Source organism: Eleutherodactylus coqui, chromosome 12, assembly GCF_035609145.1.
Source record: "Eleutherodactylus coqui strain aEleCoq1 chromosome 12, aEleCoq1.hap1, whole genome shotgun sequence".
NCBI lineage: Eukaryota > Metazoa > Chordata > Amphibia > Anura > Eleutherodactylidae > Eleutherodactylus > Eleutherodactylus coqui.
In genome coordinates, this window is record NC_089848.1 from 32,514,367 (window position 1) to 32,526,366 (window position 12,000).

The 12,000-nt window shown below is 43.6% G+C and overlaps 1 protein-coding gene across 1 annotated transcript in view; it reads right to left on the reverse strand.

Moving 5' to 3' along the window:
* POU6F2 (POU class 6 homeobox 2) overlaps positions 1-12,000 on the reverse strand; it is a 558,245-nt gene that overhangs the window by 119,904 nt on the left and 426,341 nt on the right. The gene's annotated exons all lie outside the window — the stretch shown is intronic.

The following is a 12,000-nucleotide window of genomic DNA, read 5'->3' on the forward strand; positions in this document are numbered from 1 at the left end:
ATCCATATCGCATCTAGTTATCAAGCTAGAAGTGGCCCAACAGGGTATTAGAGCTTCCATGCCCACCTGTATCATATCTTGTATCCAAGCTAGAGGCAGTACAACAGGGTACTAGAGCCTCCATGTCCACCTGTATCACATCTTGTATCCAAGCTGGAGGTGGTACAACAGGGTACTAGAACCTCCATGCCCCCCTGTATGACATCTTGTATCCAAGCTAGAGGTGGTACAACAGGGTACTAGAACCTCCATGCCCCCCTGTATGACATCTTGCATTCAAGCTAGAGGTGGTACAACAGGGTAATACAGACTCCATGCTCCCCGTATCCCATCTTGTATCTAAGCTAGAGGCTGTACAACAGAGTACTGGAGCCTCCGTGCCCGGCCGTATTACATCTTGTATCCAAGCTAGAGGCGGTACAACAGAGTACTGGAGCCTCCGTGCCCACCCGTATCACATCTTGTATCCAAGCTAGAGGCGGTACAACAGGGTAATAGAGCCTTCATGCCCACCTGTATCACATCTTGTATCCAAGCTAGAGGCTGTACAACAGAGTACTAGAGCCTCCATGCCTGCTGTATCACATCTTGTATCCAAGCTAGAGGCTGTACAACAGAGTACTGGAGCCTCCATGCCCACCTGTATCACATCTTGTATCCAAGCTAGAGGTGGTACAACAGGGTACCAGAGCCTCCATGCCCCCCGTATCACATCTTGTATCCAAGCTAGAGGCTGTACAACAGGGTAATAGAGCCTTCATGCCCACCTGTATCACATCTTGTATCCAAGCTAGAGGCGGTACAACAGGGTACTAGAGCCTCCATGCCTGCCTGTATCACATCTTGTAATATTTATAATAAAATAATCTAAAACAAAAATCCATACTCAGTATCGCTGCTTCCGTAAAAGCCTGACCCATGAAAGTAGCCCCTTATTTACCCCGCACAGTGAACAGCATCAGAAAAAAACAACACCAGAATTGTTCTTTTTTTGGTCATCCAGTATCCAAGAAAAAATCTACTAAAAAGCGGTCATAAAGTTGTATGTACTTAAAAATGGTACGAATAGAAACTACAGGACGTTCCGCAATAAATAAGCCCTCGCACAACTACGTCAACAGAAAAATAGAGAAGTTGTGGCTGCCAAAGATGGCGGCAGAAAATTATTTTTTTTTAAATTAAATATTGGAAAAAAATAAAAGTAGTACAACAAAAACACCTTTAATTGGTATGGTGGTAATCGTACTGACCCATAGGATAAAGCTATGATATTATGCTGCAGTGTGTAGACCGTAGAAACACGAAGCATCCAAAGAGGGCGGAATTTTGTTTTTATTCCATTTCCCTCCGCTTAGAATTTAAATTTTTTTTTAGTACATTACTAAATATAACTCATCCCGCACAAAACGAGCCTTCAGAGACAGAGGTCTTTAAGGGGTTAAATAATAAGTTTATGCTAAAGAGCAAACCAAATTACTGCCCGTACGTACCGGGTCATGATGCACGTTGTGACCCCCAATGCTGCAAAAATTAAAGCTACGTCGGAGTTAAAAGCCGCTCTCCTCCTTATCCGGCTCTGAGCTCCACATTCTGTACAATTGTATGGTGAGCCGTGCTTGAACTTACAGAAATAAAACATTTATTGACTAAAATTCCCCAAAAATCTATATCTTTCTCACTTGTCGTGTGCGGGAGATGGGAGGACTCACACAGAGATGCAGCCAGAGTCATTGTGCCGTCCAGCGGGTGTGATAACATGTTACCGGCACTTCTTCCTTGCGCACAGCAGATAGATTACACGCAATATTTTAGTGCATCAAAGCAGCAATGGGTCAAGACCCAAGGAAATCGAGGCCGCAGCCGATGTCAATAACTGGATCTAGCTGTTGGATATTGTAACCTACACTGCGTCCTCCTTCAGAGATGACTTCTAGACTCCGACTCAAGACTACAAATAGCACACAGCTTGGTAGTGCCCGCCGTACGTCTGCTCTAAAGTCTTATCGTGGTTAACCAAAGTGCTGAGATGAAGAGCGATAAAGCGCTAGGAAACCCGGCAAATAGACAATTGTTGCCTATTAGAGATGAGCGAGTATACTCGTTTCGAGTAATTACTCGATCGAGCACCGCGATTTTCGAGTACTTCTGTACTCGGGTGAAAAGATTCGGGGGGCGCCGGGGGGCGGGGGGAGTCGTGGCGGACCGGGGGGTAGCAGTGGGGAACAGGGGGGAGCCCTCTCTCTCTCCCTCTCCCCCCCCCACTCCCCGCTGCAACCCCCCACTCACCCACGGCGCCCCCCGAATCTTTTCGCCCGAGTACGGAAGTACTCGAAAATCACGGCACTCAGGCAAAAAAGGGGCGTGGCCGAGTAGGCTCGCTCATCTCTATTGCCTATCCTATCGGTAGGTGGTGAACGTCAGTTGGGTGAATACCACCACCAGGTTGAGTTCAGAATATTGAAGGCCGGTAATAAACGTCATGACAATGGGAATGTTTTTGACACACGTTGTGTTTTTACCGATGTCACACGAGGCAGTATGGGTGCCGATTTCCGTGTATCTCTTTAAGACTTGATTCACACAAGTGTTTTATCACAGCAAAAAAAGCGCGGCCGTCTGAAGCATTGGATTCCAACGCTTTTCTTCAGATGGGTCTATTTTTGGTATGTAAAAGTGGCCGGCCGGAAAAGGTAGCGCATACTGTTCGCATTCCGGCCAGCCAATTTTACACACACCCAGAAAAGATAGATCTTATCCTATCTTTTGTGGGAATACGCCATCCGGTCCCATAGAGGGAGGAGCCTATGAGAGCTGCCAGAAAAGGGAGGTGGGAGGGGTTTAGCAGCAGCTCGCGTTGTTCTGCTAAGCTTCTGCCCCGTCCCACCGATCATTCGAGCCAATGATGTAGCTGCCTGTATAAACTCCGACATCCTTAGCTCAGTAGAACAAGAAATTCTCATCTCTCAATGGGCCCTTGGGGCCCCTTCACACAGGCGTATGCGTTTTTGCACAATGTATTTGAGCTATGAGGGCTCCTTCGGATGAGTGTGTTTACGTGCATTTTTGCGGGCGGGATAATCCCACCTGCAAAACGAGGAGACTGTAACCTATTGATTTCAATGGATTCATTCTCTCTTCTTTCTTTTTGCGCACCGCGGTTTTCATGGGTGCGAAAAAATAGGACTTGCTCTATTTTGTGTATTTGCACACCAAACAAGCCCTATGGAAATACGCATAAGTATGCGCAAAATGCTGCGAATACCCATGATCAAGGGCACCTCATTAAGCTAATTAACCATTTAAATCAGGAGGAGGTGATTTCCCCGCCCGGGCGACGAGCGGTGCCGGCGCAAATACACACAGTATTTATGCGGGCAAGGAGCGCAAAATACACTCGTTCACTGCACAAAAAAATTGCGCAGGAGAGAAGCGTATTGCAAAACACGCTCTTCTGAAGGAGCTCAAAATGATTTTCTCTGCAGTTATTAGCGTATTTTACCGTACTTTTTGCGCACGCAGGGCGTGTTCATTAGCGCATTTCAGACGAATGCTCTCAATTTGAACGGTTACTTAGCCTAATCCCTTCCGATATGTTCATGGACTTGCACAGCGCAATGCGCATTTCATTGCATATTGTGTGCGCATTTACGTACCCCCCATAAACTTCTATGCAGGGGTGTCCAACTTTTTTTCAATGAAGTTTACATCAACATTCCTCAAACAGTTGTACGCTCGAAAACGCATATGTTAGCGCAACGTTTTTGCGCCATGAACCTCGTCCTTTCTGGCATTTCTTCTTCATTATATTCTATTTTTTGCGGATATGCTCGCCAGAACACGTGATAGCACTCCATTCAGAGCGCAATGACGTCATGCTCTTACGAGCATATATACGCATACGCTCATGTGCAAGAGCCCTTAAAGTCAATGGGATTGTGTAAATACGCGTGATACAGGTGTATTCGCTGCATATTGACACATGGAGGCAGAAGTCATCTCAGGGACTTTAGTGCAACTGAAAAATGCTGTGAGTATGTGCACAAAAAATGCAGGAAGGTCCGAATACGCAGTGAATACACACAACTTGGGTCTGTGAAAACGCTGCATATTGGGTGTAGCTCCTCCTTACTGGAGATGAGCGGGCATGCTCGTTTAGGACATTTACTCGTTCGAGCATCGCTTTTTTTGAGTAACTGCCTACTCGGGCGAAAAGATTTGGGGGGCGCCGGGGTGGAGCTGGGGGTAGCAGGGGGGAACAGGGGGAGCTCTCTCCGCCCCCCCACTCCCCACCGCAACCCCCCGCTCACCCCTGGCGCCCCCGAATCTTTTCGTCCGATTAGGCAGTTACTCGAAAAAAGCAATGCTCGATCGAGTAATTGCCCTAAACGAGCATGCCCGCTCATCTCTACTCCTTACCATAGCTATGGTCTTCTCTGCACTATGATGGGGATTCTCCCCTTTCACCTCTTTAGCACCTAGCTTCCTACCTTGGAGGGTGGCTAGGGTGCCCGGGTGGGGGGTCAGAGTTGTGCCACCACCTGGGAGTTGTTGAACGGAGCATTTTAGCGGTGCGCCAGAGCTCTGAATCCAAGACGGCAGCCACTCCCTGTATTGGTCGAGTGTAAGTAGAGAGCCGATCCTTCTGCATCTGGACCTCATAGCGGGCCACATAAAATGGCGTGGCGGGCCAGATTCGGCCAAGAGCCTTGAGTTTGACATATGTGTTGTATTGACAAGACCTTTAGGAGCCTCTTAAGGGCATTTTTTAAAATTTATGAGCTGAATGAAGAAAACTCCAGAAATGTACAAGACTTTCATAAGAAGCAGTAAAATCCTATCGGAGAGATAATTGTAGGCTCTAAGGCGGTATTATTTACACCGGAGGAATATAAAGAACACAATGTAACTCTATACAGACGGCAGCTTTTAAGCTTTCATCACATTTATGTGGCTTTTTGCAGATTTTTCCCTCGGTCGTCTTGTGTGCCATTTAAACCCTTAGTGAAGACGGAAACGGCCAATAGCGAGCGCTCACACATGAATTATCTGTGCTTTATAGTTTATTTGATACCTACTAAAAACAGAAAGATTCTGCTGCACAAGACTTCAATAAAGGGAGAAGTGCGGCCACTTCCCAACTCTATATTGGAGAGAACGTCTTTCCAGCAATATGTTTCTATCTAATTTCTTTCCTCGCAGTAACACGCTGGCCGACGCCGGCCTCAAACACAGTCACTAAAAATATTTTCTCTATAAAGGTTAGGAAAATTCCCTGTGGTCAGCTCAGGAGCTTCTGAACTGTAGCACAATAAAGCCAGCTTTAGGGTATAAAGCCAACCTTCCAAGACAATAAAAAGAAAAGAAAACGAAAACTGGATCCCTCAAAGAGCAATAACGCCAGTATCCCTCATTTCAAGTAGCACGGCACATCTCTGCAAAGCAAGGTTATCAACGTGAGCCTAATGTTCGCTGCCTCCACCGCCTGTGCCAGCTGATTGCAGCCACAGGTAATAATAGCACTTCATTAGTCTATGACAGCGCAGTGGAGAACCCTCCAACTAAGGGTTAATGTCAGATGCCGCTAATTAGAAACAATACAATGAATTGAGTGAGAACAACACATTTAGAGACCAACCTGTTTTGTGCCTTAAGGATCCGGTCATTTTCATAATCGAATTGTAAGAGCCCAAATTTTTTGTTTTTCTAGGGACAAGGTTTTTTTTGGCGGTACTTTTAGTACTTTTTTTGTGGAGGTGAATGGAAAAAAACTCAGAAATTCCGCATTGTTGAGGTGTTTTTGTTTCTACGGTGTTAAAAATAACAGGATAACGCTATCTGATCGGCATGATGGCTGCGACATTGAGTTTATAGAGAGTTTTTTTATTCTTTAGTGTTTTTGGTACTTTATCCATTTAAAAAGAGTTTTGTGGGGACAAATGTGGGTTATTTTTAACTGTATTTTGTTTTTTAATTAAGCTTTTTTGAACTTTTTTAATGCTATTTTTTAGTAGCTCAAGAGGACTTGAAGATGTGATTGTGAGATCGCTTAGATAGTACACTGCAATACTTATGCACCTCATACTACTATGTCTATGACAGTAGTCTTTTATACTCTACAGAAGAAGGGCTTTAATAGGCTGAGTTACATGGAAGACATGGAGGCCTTTGTCAGGCTTCCGTCTGTCATGAAAATGTATTGGTACATTGTGACTGCACTGTGGGGGGCTGATGGGTGACCGAAAGTGCCACCTCCCCTGCCATCTGCTTACATGGTGCATTTGCTATTGATTGAGGGCATGTAAGGGGTTACGCTGCTCATATCTGAGGTTTCTCCATGCCTGGCAGTGAGAGCCGGAGCCTGGCTGTCAGTAGTCAGCTAAGTCACCCCTTTAAAAAGATGTATTTACAGGTTTAAAGCCCATTAGTGAGGTCAGTAAAAAGGTGCATGGGTGTCACTAAGGGTTTAGAGCTTCTATCAAACATAGTTTGGAGAAATCTGTGATCTGCAGACTATCTATTATCTAAGGAAAGGACGGCCGGCTGGCAACAGCTGATGGGTGCAGGCAACAGCCTCCTACTTCTATATGAAAAGTGAATGCATTACTCTGCATGTAGTCATTGCTTCAGCTGATGTCATGATTGGGGACGGACTTTTCAGCATTTGTTTGGATCCGATGACTTCTCCATTGACTAGAGTTATTAGAGATATATGATGGGAGAGAAGAAAACCTATGTATGGCTATAGTCACATGGGCGAGTACAACTAATGTGACCGCGAGTCTAGGTGCATTTTGCACCCATTTTTGTTCAGTTTTTGTCTTTTTAATGCACAAGTGTAAACCGAATATGATCCATTTTTCATGTGCATAAAAAAATGGAAAAAATGGAAGGAGACCCAATTGCTGTGATTTAAAGGGGTTGTCCCGCGAAAGCAAGTGGGGGTATACACTTCTGTATGGCCATATTAATGCACTTTGTAATGTACATTGTGCATTAATTATGAGCCATACAGAAGTTATTCACTTACCTGTTCCGTTGCTAGCGTCCTCGTCTCCATGGTGCCGTCTAATTTCAGCGTCTAATCGCCCGATTAGACGCGCTTGCGCAGTCCGGTCTTCTCCCTTCTGAATGGGGCCGCTCGTGCCGGAGAGCGGCTCCTCGTAGCTCCGCCCCGTCACGTGTGCCGATTCCAGCCAATCAGGAGGCTAGAATCGGCAATGGAACGCACAGAGCCCACGGTGCACCATGGGAGAAGACCTGCGGTCCACCGTGGGTGAAGATCCCGGCGGCCATCTTAGCAAGGTAAGTAAGAAGTCACCGGAGCGCGGGGATTCGGGTAAGTACTATCCGTTTTTGTTTTTTTTAACACCTGCATCGGGTTTGTCTCGTGCCGACGGGGGGCCTATTGAAAAAAAAAAAAACCCGTTTCGGCGCTGGACAACCCCTTTAACACTCCAATTGAAGTCAATTGATATGCAGGTGCATTCGGTTTTAATGCCCCCATTGATTTGAATGGTCAATACTGTCCCGGTTATTGCACCAGAATAGGACATGCTGCGATTTTTTACACAGTTCATCGGTCTGTGAAAAAAATGACCCATGTAAATTTACAAATCAACTTTAACCGGTCTTAGTTCTGTCCGACAAGTGACTTGTCTGGTAATTCTCCTTCAAATAATCTGAAATTTAGGTCAATCTACTATCTATATGGAAAGAAAGCATACACACTTTATCCGTCATGTGAGAATGGCAAACAGGAGCTTGTAATTAGCCAGAAAACCATAGAAAAAATGAGTCAAAAATGATAAAATAGTTTTGTTTATTGACTACTTTTTCCTGTAGTCTCAAAATTTCCAGGTGGACTTTGTGCCTTTGTTGTGCCTGCAGTTAGACTTTACATACAGTCTCCATAAACTGTCATTGGTTATACCCACAATACATAAGTGGAGGCAACTCTGAGAGCATTGGCAGCCTACAGATGGGAGGGCAGGTTGAGTGCGGTGGCTTGGTGGCTGCCCGTTCCCTCGAGACAATACAGTTTCCACATCATACAGATCATAGATTCCTGCAAACTCGGTTTTGTGCTTCATTTGTCTCAGAGATGACATAATTCTGCTCAAAAGAGCTTCTAAGCGACCTTTCAAACATAAAGGAATTACACCTCAGGATGCAGCCAATCCGAAGCTGTGGAGCTCCACCAAAATCCACCGGTCTAACTGCGGATTTTGATGCGGAATTGCCATCTTTCATGTTCAAACAAAGTCAAACCATTTCCTTCTAGATCCTCTGGTCTTCCAACATGTAGAAGCTGTAAGACGTCTGTTCCACAAGTTGTAGGTGATATAAAACATATTAGTCAGAAGAGAAGTTTGTCAGAAATATCGATTAACAATTCTAGAACTGCTGTCCAACAATAAGCACAGATTTTTCAAGATTTTCTAACAAAACTGCAAAGACATAGAGAGTCCTACTTACTGACTGACTATTTCTGGTAAGTTGGGAAATAATTGGTGCAATTCTATGCAAAATCCACCGAACTTGCTGCTCTACCTGGGAACACATCTGTATGCAAAGCTGCCCGAAAAAGTCCCAACCGCTATCAGGACCTTCATCTGAATAGTGGTGGAATGCATTACTGTGCATGTAACCCCTGCATCTGGGAATTGAGGCAGCTGTCCCTTGAATCCATCAGCTTTTGCTGGGTGGCTATCGAAGAGACAAAAAGATAAACTACGGAAATAGATACCCATGGCTAAATATCAGAAACATACTCAGTTTTCAAGTCTCCTTCGAACCATTTACCAACAGTCATTTCCTACCCCACCCCAACCAGTTTCTGCTTACTTGGCTACAGTGATAACAAGGCCATCACTCTCACAGTACAAAAAGAGATCTCTTGGTTAAGACGTTGCAGAAATACCCTGGGGCATATGTAGACCTGCACAAAATCAATGATGTGGTGATGACTTTGATAGTGGTTAGACAACACATTTTGGCTAAGTGATCCACGTAGTTAATCAAAGGTGTTTTCCAAGTAATTTATCTTTATTACACTGGCAATGCCCAAAAATAATACTGTAGCCTATGCTCACCCGTCCCGCCTCCACCGCCGCCTCTCTGTTCCATCACTAATGCTCTGCTTACAGGCTGCAGCCTACCGCTGAGGTCTATGGTTGGCTGCAGCAGCCTGTAACGTTTGGCTCACAAGCTGACTCCATGAGTTGTAAACAGACCCAGCTCGGTGAATAGAGAGGCAACGCTGGGGCTGCAGAGACCTTGGACTGGTGGGTTCAAGCCAGTTTATTATTTTTGGGCATGGCCTATGTTTTTTTTTTAAAATGTACTCAGAAAACCAATTTAAGGGTAAGTCCACACAAGATGGAATTGGCTGTAGATTTTGGTGCAGATCTGCTGCAGATTTCATCCCTCCATTTCAAGTTAAATCAAACAGGTGAAATCTGCTGCGGATCCGCATTAAAGTCTGCGACAAAATCCATATCAAGTTGTGCCGATTTTGAAGTTGATTTTGGTGTTCATTAACTGCAGAATGTCTGCTGCGGAAAACCGGACGAAATCCCATCCCGTGTGGACTTACCTAAAGCTGCTTCCATGCCCACACTTTTATATAAGTTTTTGTGGCATTTTTCACCGTGTTTTTAGTTTTTGTGTCGGAGTTTTCGGTGCAGACGCGACTTTAAACTCCATAGTGAAATATAAAGCGTAGTACATATAATGCATTTTGGTTTGTGGCATTTTTTGTTGTTTATAGCATTTTTTCCAAAGGCAACATTTCTGGATATGCAGTTTTTTTAGTGTTTTCCAGTCTTCTCTGTTGAATTTGAAAAACACCATTAAAGATGTCTGTTTAAAATGTTACTATATAAAATATACCATTAAACGCTTGTAAAACATGTTATGAAAGACACTTAAAAACCAGATCATTTTTTACTAAAACACTGAAAACATAGTGTGTGGGAAGGAACCCTTAGGGTATATTCATACAGAAATGTCTCTAACTGACTGGGATTGTTTCGGCAGCCAACACAAGGATTTCTGCAAGCTGTAATTAGATTTACAGAACACTTACAGAAACATCCGTAATTATATTCCTTAACAATCGGGGACAATTATCCTTCTCTTTATTTAAATTATATTAGACTTGTGTGAATCCGATGCTAAAGAGTCCCAAGTAGTATGTATCCAGCCGTCATCCACATCCGGCTGGAGGACTACCCGGTACATGTCCGCTATCACTTTCTGCATATACAAGAAGTAACCAAAAAGCTAAATGTATTGTGAAACTGTGAGTTTTCTTATTTTATAGTATCTGTGAATATATTTATGCGCTACTTATAGGTTTTGAGTATAATGCATCGGTCCTTGCAGCCATCCATATTAATATTTGCTATTCAAGTAGGGGGTTTGTATCACTAACACATTTACTATTGTTACAATATTGTATCCTTGTATAATGGCATTCTCCGATTCTCCCCGTATGAGGTTGATATGGAGTGGGGGGCTGGAATGTTTCAATTTATTGTGTATCTCGCAGATGATTCTTCTTAGTAAGTGGCATGCAATAGAATCGAGTGAACAAAAGAATAGGAGAGGCAGGAGACTTAACGGCGGCCATCTCTCGCCTATCTGCTCATCAGACAGACTAAAATATTATGGACAATAGAATATTGAGTGTACATATTCCACCCTTGTTCTTTTACTTTCATGTGAAGTCTGTGTTCTGTGCAATCTGCTGCTCGCACACATTTATCTTCTTAGGCCAGGTATTAAATAGGATAAAGAAGCACAAAATGGGAATTGTAAAATTCGAGAGTCAAATGTGAGTGGCACAGCTATAATTCTTTATGAAGTAGCAGGTAAGATTGATTGTCAGGGGTCGTAAGGCTAGGTCAAACTTGGCTTATTCGTCAGCTGAATGTCATTTTTGTTTTCCCTGTCACTAGATAGCTTTTAAAAAAAATGCAACTCCTTCCTCATTATCTGCGACTTGGCTGCTTTCCTGCCATCCAGTATTAATGAAACTGTGCTTCAAACCTGGCCTTCATCTTTGAGGTTCTCCTTTATGTGCTTCACTTTTTTGTAATACTATAGAGTGCGGCTTTTTTTAAAAACATTTTCTCCCTAAGAGGTGATTTGTAGAAAAATGTATTTTAATAGTAGAACCCATATGATACGATAACAGTCTATTGTATAAAATGGACTTGGCGATTTACAAAATGTATGAATATGGTGTCTGTGAATGTGAGCACGTTGTACGCATACATATATTATGGAACACATATTCCTCAGTACTATTTCACATGGGCTGTGACTTATCTGTCACGAATGAGGTCATGCATGCCTGTTTAGATGGGACCATCTGGTCGCTTCTGCAATGTCCATCGAATTCTAAATCGTGACGTTCTAAAATACCTGGCTAAATAATAAGCTTGGCGTATGGTGAATCCCCATCTTTCAAGGTCTTGTTTACCTGAGATCTATCGATGTTGACATCTTGGTAGTTCTCTTGGATTACTACCTCCAGATCATGTCATTCTGCACTCAGTGGAATCATGATCCACCCAGTCATTTCTACAAATTCTCCGGAGTGTAATTCTATAGAGCATGCTGGCAAGAGGAAACCTTCCTCCGAGCTCTCTACATCTGAGAACCCATACCGAGACCTATGTAATAATACATGGGGGTAGCTACCAGGGTAGAAGGCATACAAAGGTGGTTATCTCTGCTGGGAGGAGACGTGTAGTTACTGATAGATAATGGAAGTGAAAAGAGGAAAAATTAATGTACTGTAGATCACTGGGAGACAAGGATGATAGAACACATCCGATTGGGTTAAATAGGGTGTAATTAATGGACAATACAACCTGCTTATCATGGAATGATCAGCCACAGAGGGTAAACAGCAGGACCTTCCTTAATTTACACTGCAATACCCAATTCCATACATAAAGCAGTTGAAGTGCTGGTCGTAAACTGTCCTAA